At 33.4% G+C, this 24,400-nt stretch overlaps 1 protein-coding gene across 4 annotated transcripts in view; it reads right to left on the bottom strand.

Annotated features, from left to right (window-relative positions):
- The window catches only part of NOVA1 (NOVA alternative splicing regulator 1), a 152,910-nt gene that overhangs the window by 93,309 nt on the left and 35,201 nt on the right, over window positions 1-24,400 (bottom strand). Inside the window, exon 1 of one of the 4 annotated variants that reach the window (XM_055362267.2) lies at window positions 10,807-10,908. The exons of the other annotated variants lie outside the window; for them this stretch is intronic. The gene's annotated coding sequence lies outside the window, so the exon portion shown is untranslated. Of the gene's footprint in view, window positions 1-10,806; window positions 10,909-24,400 lie in introns of those variants that run through there. 4 annotated transcript variants of the gene reach the window in all.

The following is a 24,400-nucleotide window of genomic DNA, read 5'->3' as shown; positions in this document are numbered from 1 at the left end:
CAACCCACACAGCATTTCTTTCTGTTCTCTGAGCATGCTAAGCTCATTCTGATCCAAGGATGTTTTTCTTTACTATTCCTGATGACTAGAATGTGACTTTCGTCGTCCTCATCCTTTAGAGTTCAACTCAATTGATCCTTCTCCTATATCCTAGCTAAAATATACCCCCAAGATATTTTATACCATGCCCTTATTTGTTACATTGTATTTATGCCTCTCTAAAATTCTCTATTAGGGTTACACATCTCCCTCTTCTTTTACAAGAATACAAACTCCACGAACATAGAGACTTTCTGTATCCCCAGCATGCAGGACAGCGCTGGGTACACAGTATTACTAAATAAACACTGAATGAAGAAATGAATGAATGAATGATGAATAAGAATAACAGATTATACAAATAACAGAATGTAAATTACATTAGGTTCACTAAATGCCACAAAACTTGTGATAGTTATAATACGAAAGCAACACACACCAACGTTAATATAAATACAGACAAATCTGGAAAACAAAACATACAGGCTTCAGATTTTGTTTCTAAATAAGACAAAATAAAATTAAACTGACTTGAAAAGTTCTTTTCCAAGAAAATAACTGAGACATCAGAATATAAAAAGTGGATTTATAAAATTAAGAGCTCTTATGTATATGAGTATATGTCATATGTGTATATGTCTATAGATAGATGATAGATGTAGATAAAGATATATACACACAGATACTAAAAGAAAAAGAGGAGAGAAATGGGAAAACAGGATTATATTAATCAAAGCATTCAAAGTTATAGACTGAAATAATATTTTTAAGAGACTGCATTTAAAATGTTATCTTATTTTTATATAACACTAACAACTCAAATAATTTAACTAAACATTTCAAAAGCAAGGATAAGCATATATTCAAATCCAGTCTGATATGAATGACAGTACTTTTGTAATAAAATTTTTCAGAAACTAGTGATTATCTTCAAAAACTATAATAATAAGAGGCAAAGGAAAAAAAAACAAGCTATCTCTAAAGTTCTAGCACAAGAAGCAAAAATAGCCTGCTGCAGAGTTACTCTTCTTAGGAAGCCATTGTGTCCTCTTACTAGCATAAATCAGATCCACCCTCAGATTAGTAGTTGGGTTTAAGTCTTTTGTAACATTTCAAAGGAAGCTTGTTTCCCATTTGTATTTTATCTCTGAAGGAACCACAAAGAGACTAATGTAAAGAAAGAGACCTAAACAATTAAATCAGGGGTCCCCAATCAGCTGTCCCCCCTTCCCCCACACCCCTTCCCTGACCTACTAGGAGCCTGACCACACAAAGGAGGTGAGCCACAGGTGAGCAAGCATTAAGCATTACCACCTGAGCTCTGCCTCCTGTCAGATCAGCTGGGGCATTAGATTCTCACAGGAGTGCAAACCCTATTATGAACTGCCCATGCTGGGATCTAGGCTGCGTGCTTCCCATGAGAATCTAATGCCTGATGATCTGAGGTGGAGCAGTTTCATCCTGAAACCAACCCCCTCAGGGAAAAATCGTCTTCCACAAAACCAGTCCCTGGTGCCAAAAAGGTCGGGGGCTGCTGAATTAGATGACTTTTGCCACAATTATTTCCTCAAAATGGCATGTAACCATATTTTTAAAAATGGAAACAAAAAGACAACTCAGTTCATCTAAATTATAGTAAAAGCCTACAAACCAGCATGTACTAGCATACTATAAGTAAAATTTGTTTTCACATTAGTAGCAAACCAAGTGTTCTTAATAATTATTCAGAATTCATTTAAGGTACTTTCCTGGTGGTAACACTAATAAGAGTATCATCAAGTTGGAATAATGTGTGATTAATTTTAAACTGTGGCACTGATCTGACTTTCAGCAATCCATTCAATATTTTTAAGACTTAAATACCAGGAATCAACTACTTCACAATTAGTTGAGTGAACTCAGAAATGATTTATGAGAATATCCTCCATGGAAAGCACAAAGGTGAACAATACGTGCTTTCCACTCTTAAGGAAATACAATGTACAGAAAGCTAAAACTAGTGCACAAACCTATTTTTAAAAACTTATCACTTCTTGTGGTAAGTAATGAGCCAGAGTTTTATCAACAGAGATAGAATAAAGCATACTGATTCAATAAAAATCTTAAAGGCAAAATAATTAGGATCCAGAAAAAAAACTGGATGATATTTAAGTAACAGGAGGAAACAGTCACAAGTATATGGTGAAGACATAAGCAAAGAATGATTGGGGTTGGAAGGTAGAATGAGAATAGGGAACTTCTGATTTGGGTTTTCAGGCATGCTGAATCTGTCATACTTTAAAGCACAGTGGGAAAATGTGAAGTTGGAGTTGCAAAGAGACGCATAAAAACCAAGTATCAATTGATGGCTGTTTTCTTATTTGCACTTTCCCTGTAACATGAGTAAGGTATTTTGTATAGGAACACAATCCAGGATTAGTTATGAAATAAAGAACAAGGTATATGAAAAAATTTACAGTTAATCACTTACTTTTTAACATTTTACTGGACCCACTAAAAGAGGGTTTCTAAAGTCCTATACAATATTACAATTCAAAAACAGAATGAGCCATTTATAAGGAAACAAAGGGAAAAACAAGTATTTAAAAGAAATATACTTCAGGTGGCATATTTTAGGAAATTATATTTTTAGGCATCACTTTTCCTATTTTATAATTGATACATAACTAGATGCATGCCAAAAAGTCTATTGCATTTTAGTTTCCCCGAGTATGCTTTCAAAAACAGAAAAACAGAATTTTGTTCTTCCTAATCTCAAAGTTCCATCCTAAGTCAACGTTCACCTTAAACTCAGTGGAAAATACAAGAAAAATGTATTTTACTGATGTTGTAAATAGAATGTTTGAATTATTGCAAGGGTTGAGGAGCAGGGAAAATCACAGGGATAAACAATGTTTCTTGATACCTAAAACTGAGACTCACTTGGCCATATTTTGTAGTTTGTTTCTTCTTATGAAAATACTAACACAAAATGTTATTGCTATAAGAAGTATGACTGCACCCAAGTAATCATATATATTATATATTATAGTATCTGGCACCTTATTGAGCTGATTCTGAGATCTGCCATCTATATCATTTAACCTAATGTAAAGGTCAGAATATCCATTCACTAAGATTCCTAAGCCAATAAGTGCTAACAGATAAAATTATCAAAATTAAATATTAAAATGTCACCAGTCATATTGGTGCAAGTCATTAGGTAAGGTAAACATATCTATTAAAAACTTCACCAACAACATGAAAATAAGGAAGAAAAAAGATCACTGGGCTATTATATGGCAAGTTGATTTATCATCTTTCAGCCTTTAACAATGTGATTTGAAGGGAAAATATGTTTTCTCTTTTCTTAGTATACCCATCTGTACTCATCTGGAACTTTCCAGGAAAAAGAAGTTTTAAATAGAGGTAATTTTTCAATTTTCTCTACTTAAAACGCTTTTTGCATTTCTTGGTTATCTAGTTTTTACTTATTTGCCTGACTATATGTATTAAATAATTCTACTTTTGACTAAATTTCAGTAATAAAAGACTGCATTATTATAAAAAGACTGCATTATTATTCTCTTGAGGAATGGCAGAAATTCGGTGCTGCATTTCAAATTGAGACAACTTATTTAGGGTAATCACTCAAAATAACAAGATAATGTCTGAATGAAACAGAACTTTACTCCCAATAAATATAACAATTTAATTTTCTATTATAGGAATATTATTCTTTTACAACCAACCCTTTTTATGACCAATAACTTGTCTTTCATCATTTCTGACCATATCTAAAGATGGAATCTGAAACCCTGAAGAATTTAAAAAGGAAACAGAAAATTTTGTAACGGCAAAAAAAAAAAAAAAAATAGTAGTAATGAGGTGACAGATCATTACAGCTATTTAATTAAATTAATTAGTTATTTTTACTTGCAACTTGAAGCTACTTGGAATATCTAATTATCTTTATTTATCATAGTTAGCTACAGAGACTGAAATTTAAAGAGAAAGAAAAATAAAGAAGTCAAAGGAAAATGGGAGAAAATTAATTTAGCCCAAACCAGAACTAAAACCTAAAATAAATTTGCCTAAGAATAAATAAATACCACTGAGTTAAAAAGTAATAATCATATATTTCAAAATAACTAGAAGAGTGGAATTGGAATGCTCCTAACACAAAGAAATGATAAGCCCTTGAGGTGATGGATATCCCAATTGCCCTGATTTGATCGTTACGCATTGTATGAATGCATCAAAATTTCACATATTCCCCATACATATGTACAACTATTAGGTATCCATAAAAATTAAAAATTCAAAAAGCAAAAAATATGATAAAAGGCATAGAAACTAACTGTTGATCCCTCAAACTCTTTTTGGAACAAGGAGAAAAATAAATAAGGAGATAGAAGTATTAATTACTTAACAATTTTATAAACTTCAATCTGAGTGTTCAGAAGAGATTCATTAACTAAGCATATAATGTCCTAAACACATAACAGGAGCTAGGCAATAAGAAGTTCATCAATAAGTAAGTCAGTGGCTGTCTCAAAATCTGTCTCATGATCTGGTCAGAGAGACAGACATACCTATAAGTAATATAATAACACATGAAACAAAGTATTAATGAGAACACACTAGAGAGAAATATTTATTCTAACTGCCAAGACCAATAAAGACTTTACTTAACTTGGACATTGAAGACTGGGTAGAATACCGCAGGAAAAAAAGGTAGAAAAGACATCCCAAAATGACAGAACAGCATAAGACAAGGCATGGAATTACAGAAATGGATGGACATTCATAGAAAAGCAAGCTTCCCATTATGGCCTCAATGCCACAATGGTAGTGTAACAGGATATTAAAATGAGAATTTTCTTGTTGTCTCAGTTTCAGCCAATGATCCAAAGCTGAGAACAAGTTCAATGTACTAGAAATGTGGTGACAGATCATCTAGGCTACAGTTGGTAAGATTGTGGCCAAAAATTGCTCAGGCTATCTTTAGCTCACCATTCAAATAAAAACTATAAACATATACTGAGGGAAGGCAGCTTATAGATTGATTGAGAAGGAAGTAGCACCGTGATGCACTCAGAATTTAGTCTATGATCTAGAATATAGGGCACTCAAGGAGTGGTAACTAATTAAAGACTCATGCCCTCAGTCTGGGCTACTACTTTAGAATTGGCCAGTACTTTGGTAGGTTGGTGGAGTAAAGAAATATATTTTCCCATGGGACAGATAACCCCTAGGAAAGCATTAATCCATTTTTAAAGGAACTTACCTAAAGGACTACAAAAAAAAAAAGAAAAACAAGGTAACTCCAAAACAAAGAGGGCAGAGATAAACCAGAAAGTCAGAAACTAAGCAGGGTAGTCAAAACCAGACAAAGTGTCAACCGCATCGAGGAACTATAGTTGGGTTATCTCCAAATACTAGAAGTCTTTGATGAATCCAGAAAAGCAAAAGAAGAATCCATTAAGACTTCCAACATACCTTTACTACCAATTAGTTCTTCCCTACTTCTAATCCCCGAACTTCAGAAAAGGTGATGCACAGTGAGGTGGGTGAAAACATAAGGTAAAAAAAAAAAAATTAATGCAACAGCCTACTAGCTGACCAACCTATTTCCTTCCTTATTCAGGTTTTTAAACCCTCTTTGAGCAAGGTTGATGTAGAAAAGACATTTTACATTGGAGGAGAATTTAAAACTTTAATTCATTAAACATTTTCTTCATTACTTGAAAATTTAGTCTATTTTAAAATGCCAGAGTGAGAAAAGAAGGAATGAAAGAATGAGAGAGAGAAAGAAAAAAATTGAGAAGAAAAAAAGCAAGCAGCAGTAGAGAAGCAAGAATAGAGTAGAGATGGAAATAAGGGCACTTAAACAGCATTTTATCAAGGAGCAGAAAACATAATATTCAGAAGGGAACTGCATGTAAAGTGACTAGAGAGAATAAAGTAACTCTCTGCTTGCACCCTGAGTGAGTCTATCTCTTCTAATAAACCCGTGAGAGTGATAAATGGTGGGTAAAGAAGACCAATTGTATGGCCATCATTTTGTTATGATTATTGTGGGACCTGAAATACGTTTTATAAATATAGAATCCAAATTGCTTTACTTAAGGAGTAGCACTCATATTATATATGTTGTGAATTTGTTTAGGGAACACATCTATTTATAAAATGTTCAAATATTTCCTGAGTTACAGAAACTCTTAAGTAGTGGAGGAAAATGGCAAATAAGACAGGCTCCACCCTCTCTGACTTTACATCTAGTAGAGGAAACAGACAAGTACAAAGGCAGTTACATTACATGCAATAATTGCTGAAAAGAATAAACACAGAAGGATCATCCATGAAAATATATAAGTGAGGAAGAAGGGACAGAAGACATCTTAGTGAAGAAGAAATAGAAAGCAAAGCCTGACAGATGAGGTTGAGTTATACAGAGGATAGTAGCCTAGGGATAAAGGGGAAAGTGAGTAGTTTAAAAGAATGGTGCATTCCGATAAAGGCCAAAAGAAAGCATGATATATCCTGGGAACTATAAAGACTACAGTATCAATAAATCAATATGTGCAGTTTGCAAGGAAAGAAATGGGGCTGAAGACATAAGGGTGAGCCAGAACACACACCATGACACAGAATTTGGATTTTATCCTGAGGACAATGGGGGCCACTGAAGGTTTGGTAACACTCATTTTCATACACTGCACATCTATTATATGCTAAGCACTCTTTCACATATGTTTTATTGTTTTTTCCTCACAACAACCCTGTGAGGTAGGTGAAATGATTCCCAATTAACAGATTTAAAAAACAACCTTAAAGTTGTTAAGCAATTTACACTTGATTAATAGCTACAAAGTGGCAGTAAGGATTTGAGACCACACTTCAGAAAATACATTAGAAAGATTATATACACATATATACACACACACATTTACCCACAAGACATATAGAAATTTCAGAATTACAGAAAAATTTTAAAGTAATAAATGCTTAATTCAGTTAAGATTAATTAAAGATAATGAGGTTTCTGGCATCAGTAGTCTTTTACACAAACTTATACATTTAAAATTTTCAATGAATTCAATTTATATTGAAAAATAACTGCAAAATTTATAAAAATAAGCAGAAATCATTTGATATATAAAATAAGAAAAGCAAAGATATGAGTATTATATCTCCATTAATCTATTGGAAACCATTTAGAAAAAAACATTTTTCATTTTTAATTCTAAAACATTTAAATTCAAATTCCATATATTAGTCTATGAATATAAATTATATTTTGGATAATAAGAAATGATGTATAAAATACTAAAGCTTGATTATCAAATGAAGTAACTAAAATATTGACCACTTAGGATAAAAAGAATTGTCCACCTAATCCTACATTGAAAAATCATCTCCCTATTGCTTACAGTAAAACATCTGAAGGTGTTTTGTCTCTCTAACAAATAAAATTTGTTCAGATAAATCTGATAAGAAAAATAATTTTTTAAAAATTATCTATTTGAGACGGATATAAAAATATGTACCTAATTTAAAATAGTATTTTGTAAAACTGAGAACATCTGAGAATTTAAAATTATGGACTAAAATTCTACTTTAAAATGTATGCTCTTTAAAATTGGTTTAAATTGAATAAATTCTGCAATGAAAAATATATTGCCACATAGTTTCCTATTTTCTCACCAATTTCACTATCTCTTCAGCTGGTTCTAGTATCTCTTCTTAAAGCCTCTAATGGAAAGTTAGATGTTGCCAGGACATTATCACAAGAGGTCTAAGTATATATCATTCATACATAAGTACTGAAAAATTCATATTAACTTGGCCGGGTGCAGTGGCTCACACCTGTAATCCCAGCACTTTGGGAGGCCAAGATGGGAGGATCACGAGGTCAGGAGATCAAGACCATCCTGGCTAACATGGTGAAACCCCATCTCTACTACAAATACAAAAAATTAGCTGGGTGTGGTGGCACGTGCCTGTAGTCCCAGCTACTCAGGAGGCTGAGGCAGGAGAATCATTTGAACCCGGGAGGCAGAGGCTGCAGTGAGCCGAGATCGTGCCATTGCACTTCAGCCTGGGGGACGCAGCGAGACTCCATCTCAAAAAAATTAAATTAAATTAAATTAAATTAAAATTCATATAATTTATGCATTTGCTTCATTTTTCCTATTACAAATAGAAAATTATAATGAGAAAGGATGAAAAACAAGTATTTCCTTAAAGTTTAATTATTCATAACCTATAATTTATTTCTGAATTCCAAAATTATTAAGTGAGTGCTAATTAAGTAATAATCCTGCCCACAATTCTGGCCTTTCACAGTATGAGGAAGGCCCTTTGAAAATCACCAATAGAGATAAGAGGTATCTGTTTTATGAAATGGTGATAATCTCTAAATAAACTAAACAAATGTTCCAAAAAATTAATTTAACTGAAACACCGACAGTTTATTTTTGATTACACAAGCAGTATATTTTCATTAAATTCAATAATACAGAAGTATATTCAATAAAAAGTTCCCATCTGATTCTTTTTCAAATCCCATATGCTATGGGTATAATAAAATACAAGATTCATATGGCTAAATATTGAATCAAGTAAGTTGCCAAACTTCTATCATCCACATAAAGTCTAAAATACAAAAAATAACTTGTATAATTTAAAAATAGATACCAGGACACACAAAACAGGTATAGTTTGTGCCTTTTCAACCAAAATTTAGTATATAAAACATATAATCTATTCTGTCAAATACTGATGACTTCAGTAAATAAAATGAATGGGATTAAGTAATACTTACAATTACACTGTAGAAAGTGCCAAAGAATCAATTATAGCAATTTGAATATTTCATATATTGATAAAAATACTCTCTTGGCTAGAGATACATAGGTACATTACGTGTAAACTGTAAATTTTTAAGTATTGACATGTACTTCTTTAGTGCTCTATTAAATGAAATACTAAATCTATGCAAGTAAAGGGGGTAAGCCTCACTACAATATGAGTTTTTGGTAACCTTTAAGTAAATTTCCACTCAGTGTAAGTAAAGCCTTTTATTCTTACTCACTTTATGCTTCCATGATGAATAAGATACTAAGAACTGTGCTGTATTGTCCAAAGATTATATTTCAAAACAGTGGAGTTATCTACACTACAAAATTAGATAGACAATTGAAAATCTTTGTAGGAAATCCGACCCCCTCTATTGATTCTAAAACATTATCAGTCAGCATTTAATTAACACAAATAATATTCTAATTAGAACAAAGTCACTTAAGCCCAAATATCTTGGTAAGGTACAATTCTAAATACATACACTACTAACCCTGAATTAAATGGAAAACACTTAAAATGTCCCTAGAAAATCATTTCTTCTACCTACCTCATTTTACAAGCAAACAAACTGTGGAATGAAGTTATTTTTTATCTGCTTTGACTAAGAATATATAAACATAGATATGTGCACATTATAATTTAACTTATGACACATAATTTAAAGTTACCTAAACCAAATGACACCATATTTAATATGATTAAGACTCTGTGAAGTTTGAGATTCTAATTTCTTCACATAGAACAGTCTATAAATGTAGCAGAAAAGAGATAAAATGTCATACTATTGACTAAAAAAAAAACCCTAAAATAACAAAATATAACATTCCTTATCATGTTGTGTAACAACAGACACAGCTGTTTCTAATGATATTTTCTCTATTTCATAAGGCATAAACATGCCAAACTATTACTAAAGATAGCACTCTTATAAAAGTGCTTTTACAAAAGAAAATCTCATTAAATAATTAAATGGGAGAGACTAAAACTACAGTAAGCAGAAGTTCAAATATTTACTGTTCCTTCTCTTCCCCACTTTTTTCCCCAAATGTTAAAGAAAAAAAAAAAATTGAGCAGAGCACAGTGGCTCACACCTATAATCCCAGCACTTCAGGAGACCAAGGCAGGAGGATCGATTGAGGCCAGGAGTTTGATATCAGGTTAGTCTCAAACAGTGAGACCCTATCTCTACAGAAACTAAAAAGAAAAAAGAAAAAACTAGCCAGGTGTGGTAGCGCATGCCGGTAGTGCCAGCTTCCAGCTACTTTGATAGCTGGGAGGCTATCTTTGATACTTGCGAGGCTGAGGCAGGAAGATCGCTTAAGCCCAAGAGGTTGAGGCTGCAGTGAGCCATGATCACATCACCATCCTCCAGACTGGGTGACAGAGAGAGACCTCATCTCAGAAAAATTAAAAATAAAAATAAAAAAGAAGTCAAAATTGGTGTTTCTAATCCTAAGAATCAAAACTAGTTCATCATAAACTGGCTTTGCTGCAAAACTCCAAAAGAAAGTATTAAAACCAAGACATAAAACACTGGAAGCAAGGCTAATTAAGACGTTCCTGTTGAATTACAAGTTTTTGGGTTTTTTTTGCTATTTTAAGAACATGGCTCTGAAATCTTATAATATTGATTTGGTTACTTAAAAATATTTAAAAACAATATGATTAAGTTCCATTCAAAGTGAAGAATATTGATAAAAGCATTTTAGTTTCATTTGCTTTTAGAATAAAAAGGAGTGCATCCATCTATTTGTTATTTGATTTTGTACCAATCAGAAGACCTTAAAATAAAATTTAGAGCCAGGTAGAGCAGCACTAAGTTTAACTGACCTCAATACACTTTTAGATGATGTTTCCCAGTTATTTGTTATTTTCTCTTATTGGGCTTTCCAGTCTAGGGCAGGTACACAAGAAACTTACAGTCTATGTAGTACTCCTAGTCAGTTTCACTCTGCAGATGGCACAGTGGAGAAATACCTTCTGTACAGCACCATGTACAATTTCTTCTGCAGCTGTCAGCACCTAGGGGAAAGTGCGCTGTTAAACAGTTGCTGCGTTCCACCTCAGAAGTGGCTGCAATTCGGTGGTGGGTGAAGTGACTCCTGTACATACATACAGGGATGAAAAGTACTATAGAAAATGAAAATATATAAGAACAAAGTGGCTGTCTGAAAACTTTGCCACAGCAAAACAGAATACATCACTCAGTCACAAGAGACCTACACAGATGGGCTGTCATTCATTTAAAAATTGAATGCTAAGAATGGTTGCAGGAAACGTAGAAATATACTTACTCAATTCACAAAATAACAATAAACCAAATGTTAAAACGTATATGTTAAAAAATAAAACCCAAATACTTATATTGATTTATAACATTATTTCTACAGAAATTTACCTAAAACCGGGCAAACATATACAACAAGATTCTTTATTCTGCTCAGCTAATTATTTTTTGGTTCAGATGAGAATTCAAGGGAGAAAAAAACAAAATAGGTAAGACATCAAAACTGAAGCACAAGTACCATAAAATATTAACATTTTTTAAAAGGGATTTTTAAAAAGTTATTCTGAAATTCCGAATTACTTTATATTTGAAAAAGAATTTTTTGAAATTAGTCCTCAACAACTACTGATGTTTTATAAAAAGACCACTTTTCTTCTCCAAAATCAAATTAAGATAGACCCTAAACACAGTCTTCATCCTTAGCCCATATAAAGAATGAATCAACCAAGTTTGAGATCACTTTAGCTCATTAGTACAGAAAATTATTACCACATTCTGCTTTTACTACAACAACCTGTCCACACAATTTATCTTTGATGGAATCAGAAAATCAAATTCAATAATTATTCTCTGAGAAATATCACTGAATCAAGAGGCTGTACGGTACTATCTCATCTCCTAGCTCTAGGCACAGCTACTATGTATATACTACTCTGAAGAGGTAACTTTACATTATTCAAAATATTCACACCTAGGTTTCTTTCTGAAACAGACTGAGGGTGCTTTGTGACAAAGTCCAACAAACCTGACCATTAGCATACCATAAGTCAAACTTTTCTGAATCTCACTTCCTAATTAAATAGTATGTATTTGATTTGACATATACTCAGTGGAGTTAGAGATAGCTGACAATTTCCTTTCAGCTTTCTTAAATTCTTTCTATAATAAAGCATAGTGTAAATATATATTATTTTCCTTAAGTGACAAGATGTGGCTCTTTATTTTAAAAGACATAGACCAGAGATTCCCAATCTAGAGTCCACATATGAAATTTAAGAAATCTAGGAATTCTAGGAAACTGCATACTAAAATAAAAATACATGAGTCCATACATACATTTTCAGGGGAAATGGGCCATAAGATTTTGTTAGGTTTTAAAGGGCTCTGTAACCTCTCATGTAGTTTAAGAAACTTTGATGAATTATACTCAAGAAACCCAACTGAACAAGCAGAAGTAATCCTTCTAAAATTAAATGTGTAAATGAGCAGCTGTTTCTTCTCATGTAAAATGAATAATAGTAACTTGAAGGGATAGTCCAACTACAAAATGAATTAATGCATACCAGACACATGATATAATACCTGGCCTATTATTACCAGTAATAGTAATAATTGTTCAAAAGAGCTACCTCAAATAACTTCGGGATTCCACCTTTGTTTACTGCTACATAATTTTATAATATTATTTTTTATTTAGCCATGTCTTCTAAAATAGATCAATATCACAAACTATGCATTTCTGCATTATTTTCAAAATAAAAATGTTAAGTATAAGTTTTAGAATCCTGCCACATACCTATGGAGTCTGCATTTCTCAAAAAGCCACACTGGTCCCTTCTCACACACTGTACTTACTTGGAATAGAGTCAGATATAGTAAACATTTTGCTTTGATTTTTATATAAATAATGTCATTTCATTTATCAGTCTTTTATTTATATAACAGTATACAAACAAAAAATCTAAATTTGAAGAATCTAGCAAGGGATCACATTTTTTTAAAAAGTAATGCACATAATACTTTTATTTGTATGAATCATTTTCTCTACTCCTTTTAGGTATTTTTCTGTAGATATAAAGATATAATAACCATTCATACATACATATCCTCCAAAAAGAAAAAGATTATTCTCACCTTTAAAATAATTCACAATATTACAAAACAGTATTATAAAACAGTGTATGCTCCTCAAGACTGTGGTGACTTAAATACTCATTTATAAAATGACAAGTAAATTCTTAACAAATCCTAAAGATACTCAGTGAGGAAAAAGACTTGCTAATACATATAAATTATTAGCATACAACAACTATACGGGTGGTTCCTAACTACTTCAAATGTAAAGAGTGTTTTCTACTCTTCTTATAGTAGAAGTTACATTAATGTACTCACACAGTGAAAAATATATAGCAGTAGGTTTTATGTAAAAAGGCACAGAAGTAAAGAGAAGCATAGTTTAGCATTCAGAATACGGCAATGAAAAGGATGTGAGTGGAATAGAGTTCATGTAAGAACCATGGAGAGAAGGAGAATAGGCACAGGACCAATTATGTTAAGGAATTTTCGAATGTTTTACCCCAATAGTGGCATTTAAGTAAGTATTTTATAAAAAAATAATTCTAACAGCATAGAAAATCGATTAGAGGTATGGATGATTCAACTGGGGTGATGATAATGGGAATATGCAGTTAGAAATAATAAAAGAGTGATAAAAATTAAAATTATACTATGTAGAACACTGGAAAAGTAAATAATGTAGGATAAGTCAAATATATTTTCTAAAGATTGAATCTAATAGCTAGAATTCATTAATTCATTTATTCACTCAACAACAAAAAATCCATTGTTTCCTATGGGTCAGGAACTATTTTAGGCACTGAGTAAAGTGGTGAACAAAGAAGTCAATGTCCTGCCCTCTTGAGAATCATGTTAATGTAAGTGATATAACAAACTATTAAATATACAATTTAAGGTATGAAAATTAGTGTATAAACCAAAAATAAAGCAAGTGATGGGAAGAGAACAAATATACTATTCTAAATGTATTCAGAGAACACTAAGGAAGCAGCATTACTTAAATGAAGAATGAAATGAAGTGACTCTACTCTCTGGGGTTTTAGAATACCACATACAGATGGCAGATGGTAGAATGATAGCAAAGCTCTGAGATAGGAACATGCGATCAAAAACTTAACCTGCAGTCAGATCATCTGGGGCCTTCTAAGCCATAATAAGGACTTTGGGTTTGTTTTTTGTTTTCACTGTTTTAGAAAGCCATTACAGTATTTTGACTGAGGGAATGATATAACCTGTTTAAAAGGGTTACAACAGCAGCTGTAGTGGAATGAACTTCACTGTAGCTAGGAAGAATAAAACTACTAGGCAAGATGGGTAAAATGAACATAATGAGATATCAGGTAGCACTTTTCCAATCACCCAGGGGCTGGCAATTAGAACCGAAGGCTAAGAACAAAGGCATCTATCAAGTATTTTATATTTGGAAGACAGACTTAAACAAATGAGAGCCAACTCCACCTCCATAACTTAAACATCTTTACCTTCCTTAGTTCTTCCTTATCCAGAAGTGCCTTCTCCTGTCCCCATCATGAGGCAATCATCAGAGTTTGCTTCACTGACTTAATGTAGCTGAATAGTGCTGTTGCTGAGAGTCCAAATCAAGCGAGAGTTCATCTAAAAGATTAGTAAGAAGGGAAGACTGGTATCTCACCTCTCAGTTGGACCTCTGCTTGTGTGTTAGACTTGCTTATTATCCCATGCCCACTTCCCTTCTCTGTGCCTATTTGAAGAGAGGGAGAAAAGACATGGAGTTGGAAGACAAGGTACAGATAATTGGACTCCCTCTCTGCAAAAGCAAAGAGTGTAGTGAATGTGAAAGTAGCTGGACTTGAGCCTCCAGTTGATGGGGACTCAAGCAGCCAGAGACTATGAATGTACTGGAGAGGTAGAAACTGAGAAAGAGTAGAAAAAGACAATTCAGAAATGGTTGGTATGACACTCCAAAAACAACCCCCATGCTCCCCACCAAAGTTTTGTACATGTGCCTCATCAGAGAGCTAGTACTCCTCTCCCGTCCTCATAGAAGGAGGACTAGGCCGGGCCAGGTAGCTCAAACCTGTAATCCCAGCACTTTGCAGGGCTGAGGTGGGCGGATCACCTGAGGCCCCGGTTCAGTATCAGCCTGGCCTACATGGTGAAACCCCGTTTCTACTACAAATACAAAAAAACTGGCTGGGCATGGTGGCATGCACCTGGAATCCCAGCTGCTCAGGAGGCTGAGGCAGGTGAATTACTTCAAACTGGGAGGCAGAGGCTGCACTGAGCCAAGACTGCACCACTGCATTCCAGCACGGGTGAAAAAAAAAAAAAGAAAGAAAAGGAAGAAAAAGAAAGAAGGAAGGGAGGGAGGGAGGGAGGGAGGGAGGGAGGACTAGTCAGTGTGAGGCAGTGGAGCACAAACAGAAAAAAAGGGAACAAAAGGTACTACTTACATAAGAAAGCCTTTTCCCTTTCCACCTTTTCCCTTACTTCATCAGCACACAGGAGGAGAAATAGGTATATGAGAAAAAAAAAACAAAACAAAACAGATCATTCTCCACTCACTGGATTGAGCAAAGAGAATGACTAGACTTCAACCTCTTCCAACACTCTATATAATCTCCTAGAAAAGTCCAAGTCATATTGACTGAAAGAAGAGAAATTGAGTTATAGGTTGGCTATGAGGTTAAATTCAAGTTAAACTGACTTTACTACATTAAAGTCAGATTAAATTGAAGTGCTCAGAAATCTATGACATCATCTTGAGATGAGTAAAAGAAACAAAAAAGAGTGATTTGACTAATCGTAAACAAAAAAGGTCACACTGGAGAAAAATAAAACCACTCCATGTTCCCATTCCCACTTAATTCTCCATCCCAATTCATACTGTATTATAAAATGGTTAGTACCAATGAGGTAGTGATTTTGACTATTCATTTCTCTAAAACATTCTATGAATACTAGGCTGAATACCTAAATTATCACATTCTTATTTATTATTCTTAGGAACAACCAGCAATTACCTAACTATGGCTATTTTGTGGAGATATCTTAGCATTTTCCTTGCGTATAAAAGCTACAGAAATATTTGTCTATTTGTAAACAGTAATATTAAGCAATTAAATAACATGAATATATTTCGTGCATTTGTAGAAAATACTAGGTTTTACAGAAGCTAAAACATAATATCTCCTAAATAAGACACCAAACTTAGAAGCTTGTAGATCAAAAGGCTCTACAGAAGGAAAGACTAAAAAAGAAAGAAAAAAGAGTTTAGATGGATTCTTGTTTTATAGGAACACTTTCAATATTCATGTTGCAGTAACCTAAAATACAATTTTAGAGAATATTTTGCTCTGACTTATAGTTTAATAACAGAATCTTCCCCTAAATGGAATCATGCTCCCTCCAGGCATTTAATAGTTAAATTAAAATTTAATGGGCATTCTCTTAAAAATCAGGCAATTCCTTTTAAATAAATTAAGGTATCAGTATTTTACATGATTAAATTATGCATGGCCTTGTCTCTTTTTAAATGTCACACTTTTGAGAATACAGAATCCTATTACATTGATGTTTATAACTGTTCATGTAATGTTCTCATTTAACAATCACTCATCATCCTAAATTATGACATGTATATTCAACACATATTTTATCAGTCATTCCTTCTCAGAGGTACAACACACTGAAGAGAAAGTGTGAGTCAAAAATTACAAAACTAAGTTCTAAATTTATACATTTTTTCTACTCTACTTTCTCACAGGATGTAGAAAGAAATATCAGTTACAAGTAAATTTAAAAGTGTAAGAAAAATCATGGAAACTCAATTCATCCAAACTAACACGTTAATTCACTGTTAGTTAATAATATCAACCTACATAACTTGAAAACAATCAAGTTGTGATGAAATACCTCTAAGCTTTTCTAGCATAAGTAATATTTAATTCAACAACAGTTATCACTTATGTCAACCAGGAATAAATAATCTGCTACCGTAATTTGTTATCACACAATTATTGGGGCTAGTTCTAAGACTTATGTTAACGTTTCTTATAATTGTGCAAAAAGTGGTTGTTCTAACACCAAAAAAATAGAAAAAGTTCAATATAAAACTAACAAAATATGTTCATGATCTATGTGAGAAGAACCACAATATTCCAATGAAAGAAATCAAAGACGATCTAAGTAAATGACCTATTTCATGTACTCAGAGAGGAAGACTCACTGTTGTTAACATGTCAGATCTTCCCTACTTGATCTATAGATGCAATGCAATACCCATCAAAAGTCCAGTGAGTTATTTTGCAGATATCAGTTAACTGATTCTAAAGATTTATACAAAAAAAGCAAAAGGCCCAGAATATTAAAGGAAAAGAACAAAGCTAGAAGACTGACACTATCCAACTCAAAACTTTACAAAACGATAGTAATCAAGACAATGTGGTACTGGTAAAATAACAGACAACTTGATCAATGGACAGAACAGAAATAAAGAAAGCCCAGAAACAAACCCACATCAACATAGTCAACTGATTTTTCACTAAAGAGAGGAGGTAATTCAATAGAGCAATGATAGTTTGTTTCAGCAAATAGTGTTGGAACAACTCGACACCCACATGCCAAAAAATAAAAAATAAATAAATAAATAATCTAAATACAAATCATAAACCTTTCACAAAAATTAACTCAAAATACATCAAAGATAAAACTATACAACTCCTAGAAGATAACATAGGATAAAATCAGGGTGACCTTGTGCTTGATGATGATGTTTTAGATACACCAAAAGCAGATCCATGTAAGAACAAAATTGATCAGCTGGACTTCATTAAAATTAAAACTTCTGCTCTGTGGAAAACACTATTAAGAAAATGAAAAGGTAAGCCACAGATAGGGAAAAACACATACCTCATAAAGTACTAGTATCTAAAATATCAAAAAAGCACTCACAATTCAACAATTAGAAAAGACGGACAAAAGGTCTGAAAAGACACCTCATTAAACAGATAAAATGATGTCAAAAAAGCGTACAAAAAGATGCTCAATATCTTATGTATATCAGGACTGTTATAACAAAGTACTACAAACTGGGTGGCTTAAGTACTGGAGGTCTGAGAGGGAATAAGGTGTTGTCAGGGGTGATTTCTTTTGATGATGTATCTTTCCAAGCCTCTCTCCTTGGCTTGTAGATGGCAGCCCATGTTCCCGTGGCATTCTCTCTGCATGCACATCTCTGTACACATTTCTCCTTTTATAAGGATACCAGTCATAATTGATTCAAACTTACTGCAATAACCTTCCCTTAACTTGATTACATCTCCAAATAAGGTCACATTCTGAGGTACTGGGGTTTAAGACTTTAACACATCCATTTTGTGGGGATATAGTATCTCCTTAGGGAAGTGAAAATTAAAACAACAATAAGATACCATTACACACCTATTAGAATGGCTAAAATCCAAAACGCTGACATCACCATATGCTGGTGAGGTTGCGGAACAAGAGAAGGAAATTGCTGGTGGGAAGAATGCAAAATAGTAGAGCTATTTTGATTTTTGTTACAGTCTCTCCTTGTTGCCCAGGCTTGAGTGCAGGCTGCTCACTGCAGCCTCGACATCCTCCTGGTCACAAGCGATCCTCCCACCTCAGCCTCCCAAGTAGCAGGAACTACAGGCACATGCTACCATGACTGGCTAATTTTGTGTGTGTGTGTATTTTCTGTGGAGACGGGGTTTCGCCATGATGCCCAGGCTAGTCCTGGACTCCTGAGCTCAAGCTATCTGCCAACCTCTGCCTCCCAAAGTGCTGGGATTACAGGCATGAGCCACCATGCTCAGCCCACTACAGCCATTTTGGAAGACAGTTTAACTGTTTCTTACAAAACTAAGCATACTTTTAACATACAATACAGCAATCATGCTCCTTGGTGTTTACAAAAAATCAATTAAAAACATATGCCTACACGAAAACTTGCACACAAAAGTTTACAGCAGCTTTATTAATGACTGTTCAAACATGGAAGCAAAGATGTCCTACAATACAGGTGGATGGATAAAAAAACAGTGATACATCCATACAATGGAATATTATTTCGCGATTAAAAGACATGAGCTAACATGCCATAAAAAGACAAAGAGGAACCTTAAACGCATCTTGTTAAATGAAAAAAAAAAAAAAGGTCAATCTAAAAAGGCTGCCTACTGTATGATTCCAATTAAATGATGATCTGGAAAAGGCAAAACTATAGAGACAGTAAATGTCAGTGGTTACCAAGGGTGCCTCGGAGGGAAAAAAGGGGAAATGGACAGGTAGAAAACAGGGAGGTTTTCTTTTTACAAATCTTATATATATATGAAAACAGATAAAAATGTACAACATAATGAATGAATCCCAAGATACATTATAGACTTCAGTTAATAAGAATATCTCCATTTTGGCTCATCAATTGTACCAACTGTACCACACTAATTGTCCAAACTTGGAAGTAAAGATGTCCTTCAACACAGGTGGATGGCTAAACAAAGTGGTTAATAATAAGTTGTTAATAGTAAGAAAAACTGTGTTAGGAGCAGAGGGAGTTGGGGCAAAAAGAAATACATGGCAACACTTTGGACTTTCTGCTAAATTTTTTTTGTAAACTTAAAACTGCTCTAAAAAATAGTCCATTAATTAAAGAAAAGTAGCTCTTCTACTAAGAGGGTCAGGAAGCAAAGGATTTAAGATAATTACATGGAAATAGAAGTAAACTAAAAAATTAAAGTGCAAAAATACTGTTTTTTCAGTAATAGTCAATAATCCATGACATACTCTATGACAAACTGTGACATAAAACTCAATAAAAGTATAATTTCTATATAGGAAAGTTATTTTTAAAAATGGTTTAGACAGGTCATTTTGCAACATTTAACAAAATACTATTTTCATTTCAGAAAGCCAGATAATGCCTTGGACATAACAATATTGATACGTACAGTTATATTTTTAAAAATATTCAAACCATACTTATATCATTCTAAAATACTCTAGCCTACATAATTATATTAGGATGGAATAAGGTAATATTGTTTGAGCAAAGTAAAACAGAACACTTCTGATTAGAAGAACACAAGGATAATTTCCCCTCCTTGCCTACATATCATGCACCTCGCTTAGATGCAAAAGAAAACTTATAGGGAGAAGATAATTTTATATTAACTTTGAGATAAATTTTAAACACGAAAGTAGTTTTCTACCCTTTAAAGTTAAAAAAAAAAGTTGCGATTATTTCTCTGAAGCATGTAGATTCATCCATACTCCTGGTACGATCACTACTGTATATAATGTTCCTATTTAATTTTCCTTTGTCACTTCTATGGCTATGATGCATCTTTCCTAAAAAGAGAAATAGTAATCAAGTTTAGAAAAATATAAAATATACTGGTAGCCACATTAAAGAGTCTCGTTAAAGTCCATTTGGGAATCCAACAAATGTGGAATTTATTCTCACCGTCATCATTTATTGAATACTGGTTAGTATAACTCTGAGAATATTTAACCACCATTTATAAAAATGGGATGACTGTAAAGGTTAATGCCATTCTAAAATGATGTAGACAGGTTTTTTTATATGAGATCCTCTTATTATTAATTGCTGTTGACATTTACAAATACAAATATCAGTGAATGATATTCAAGATAGATTCTATACCACATACACATGGAAGTTTATTCAACAATAACAAAGAATGAAATCCTGTCATCCGCAGCAACATGGATAGAACAGGTAGTCATTATGGTAAGTGAAATAAGCTAAGCACAGAAAAAACAAATATTGCATGTTCTCACTCATATGTGAGAGCTACAACCGTGGATCTCATGAAGACAGAGTAGACTGCTGGTTATCAGAGGCTGGGAAGGGTTGAGTGGAGGGATAAAAAGAGGTTGATTCATGGGTACAAATATACAGTTTGATAGTGTTTGATACATCAGTAGAGTGACTTTAGTAACCTTTTGTATATTTCAAACTAATTACAAAAGAATAGTTTGAATATTTCTAGCATAAAGAAAGATAAATATTTAAGGAGATGAATATCCTAATTACACTGATATGATCTTTACAAATTATACAAAATGTATTAAATTATTGTAATATATTACATTGTATGTATTAAAATATTGTAATGAATTATTGTAATTTAATACATCTTGTATAATTTGTAAATATGCACATCTACTATATATCCATTAAAATATAATGTTTAAAGACAGATCACACACCAAACTGATATCATGACTCTAAGACTATCTCCCTACTTTAAGGATGCCTGAAAGGTACATGAATTTTTTAGTACTCTTTAAAAATGTCTATGATTTGTCATATTTAATAATACATGTCTTTAAATAATTTTCTCAAAGGAAAAAGATTATAGCTTGATCTACCACAAAGTTGTGGAAATGTGTTACTGAAATCAGTAATTGTATAAATTTAGTAAAATGAAGCCTTTATTGAATAAGAAAATATAAATTTACTTTCTGTCTATGTCACATAAAGAAACTGTCAAAGTGGTGTTCTATAATTTCCTGAGGCTTCTGGGGATAAAAATCAAGTAACAGCAGTCTTCCTCAATTAATAGAAGAATTAGCTTAAGGGATAAAATTGCCTCGTTTTGAGATTTTTATCTAATTTTCAATATTTGATAACTCCCACCAGTTGCCTATACTATAATAGAATCTATCAGATTTTGTATAAAACTCTATTAGCCTAACGTGGTAGTTGTAAGGACAGACTTTGGGGATGGAATGTAAGGAAATCTCATCCCTGACTCTAATTGCATAGATATTAGAAATATATATACTTACACACATAAACATATATACATACCAGACATACACATTTACATATAAAAAGGAATACACACACACAATGTGGGCAAATTAATCTTTGTGCCATCTTTTCCTCATATATTTATTGTGAACTAATTCAGCTGATACATGAAAAGCATGTAGTTTTAACCATCTCTGGCTCACAGTAAATTTCATATAACTATTATTATTACTGCTGCTGCTTTAACCTATGTTGGATTTAATATACTAACATGTCCAGTGTCCTGAAGAATATAATTTCCAAATGCTCTATTACAGCGGAAGACAACATGGTACAGGGTGGGGGGATGGTTTCAGGATGAAACTGTTCTACCTCAGAACATCAGGCATTAGTTGGATTCTCATAAGGAGTGTGCAACCTAGATCCTTCGCATGCTGAGTTCATGATAGGGTTTCCGTCCTATGAGATTCTAACACCACTGCTGATCTGACAGGAGGCGGAGCTCAGGTGGGAATGCTAGCTGGCCCCACAGCTCACTTCCTGCTGTGTGGCCCCGTTCTTAGCAGGCCACGGACCGGACCAGAGCAGGGTTAGGGACCCCTGCCCTATTACTTGAATAAGCTGAATAAGTTTGAGGACTACTAACATTGAAACATAAAAAGCACAGCATTTTAAAATACACTTGGAATTTTTAGATCTTTTGTTACTAAATACTTTGAACTCTCTTGATTTTGAAATCTATTTGCATGTCATATAAGATTCGTGAGTAGAGGTAATAGAAATGCATCCTATCACAAACCTTCTTTATTCTTTAACAGCAGCAGCTGACACAGGAGAATAATTTCCTGCTTCGCTGTGCTGACAGCACATTGTCTAGATTCAGAAATTATATCCTCAGCAGGAAGGCAATAGGTTTCTATCTACATTAAGGAAAGAGAAGAATAGAAAAATTACACAAAACAGAGGTGACTTAACTGTATTGAACATAGTTTTTTTTAACCGGTAAAATGACACAAATTATAACTAAATTTATATTTTAAATTTCAAGTATTTGGCTAGAATGTTTCTTAAAGAAATAAAAGTTTTGTCTATAATGTTTAATACTTCTAAACAAATATTATATTTCTCCTATTCTCAAATTTTTAAACAAAAAAATTCTAAGATAAACTAAAACGTATTAGTTTTCTGATTTTAATCATTCCTAGTGTGTTAGAACACTATGTCCTAGTTCAGTCAGTAAATGCCAATTCTTTTAAAAAAATATTTAGGAGAATGGTGTTAAGTGATAATCGTTTATATTAAAGTTCTGTTCTGTTACCAGAAAAATTACTCTTCACTCTATAAGTTGTAATTTCCATGTATTTGTGTATGCTGCATATTTATAAGCTGCTAGGTTTTTGTTTTGGTTATATGAAAATCTAGTGACTTGCCTTATTGGAAGTCATTTTTAAGGTGTCATATTAGTTTAAGTAACTCAGATGTCTAAAGAAGTATGTATTGTAGGCTTCTGGTCCGTATTAATAAACTAAAAGTATCAAGACCTCAGGTTCTACAAGCAGTTCCTGGATTCAAATCTTTCTATCACTTACTAGCCCTGTGAAATTGGTCAGTTACTTATTCTGCTTCCTCATTTGTATAATAAGGATAATAGTAGTATGCGTCTAATGGGATTGGTTTGAGTATCAAATGAAAATCTATACAAAAGCACTTAGAAAAAGTCTAGCATATAGTAAGGCACTCCACAAATGCTAGCTAGCTGTTGTTTTTGCTGCTAAGTATGGCAGATGAGCACGCATATTAAACTCCACTCCCTTCTGAAACATCACTAAAATGGCAAAATAGTATAAAAGCAGAAAGACAAGGAGAAGGGTGAGGGAAACAACAGCAAACAAGAAATTCAACATCGTTTTGGAAAATGAAAAATTGAAGCAGAATAACTAGGAACACACTCTGCACAGAGAGGAAGCTGAAAACTAGGTAACAGAGAATGCTAATATCAACAGCAAGATAATTTGCCTAATGAAACCCCAGAAAGACAGCGATAATGTTAGCGCTGAATACTGAGGGAACTCTAAAAATCTATATACAGAACATTTTGGCACATAGGTTTACTACCCTACTTTACATATTCTCTTCTCTTCTCCCCCTTGAAGTTCAGAATATTAGGTATCCTGACCCAGAAATGTTCCTGAACTACAACTACCAGGCAAAACAGAGAGGAGTCAAGGGACAAGGTTAAAATGGACAGAAGCGGTTCCTAAATATTGGCAGGCAGATATACACCATGCAGAAAGAATATCTGAAAATCCAGTAGTGAAAGTTTAAGAACTCAGATAACAGACATATAGCTACCGTCATACAGAATCCCTAGCTTTTTGCGTGATCACACTAATGAAGCTATCTAAGCAACAAGTCTTGCTACCAGACACACAGCTTTCAACCAAATATGTAGCACCACATTAAGCCAAAGCTTTGACAAAACGTCTCCAACACAAAAGACTAAAACCAAAAGAAAGAAAGAAGGAAGGAAGGAAGGAAGGAAGGAAGGAAGGAAGGAAGGAAGGAAGGAAGCAAGCAAGGAAGCAAGGAAGGAAGGAAGGAAACTCAGAGGAAATACAATACAAAGAGCAGAAGCAACCTTAAGG

This window comes from Gorilla gorilla, chromosome 15 (genome assembly GCF_029281585.2).
Source record: "Gorilla gorilla gorilla isolate KB3781 chromosome 15, NHGRI_mGorGor1-v2.1_pri, whole genome shotgun sequence".
NCBI classification, from domain to species: domain Eukaryota; kingdom Metazoa; phylum Chordata; class Mammalia; order Primates; family Hominidae; genus Gorilla; species Gorilla gorilla.
Note: the sequence above shows the minus strand (reverse complement) of the source record. Positions and strands in the feature narration are given on the sequence as shown.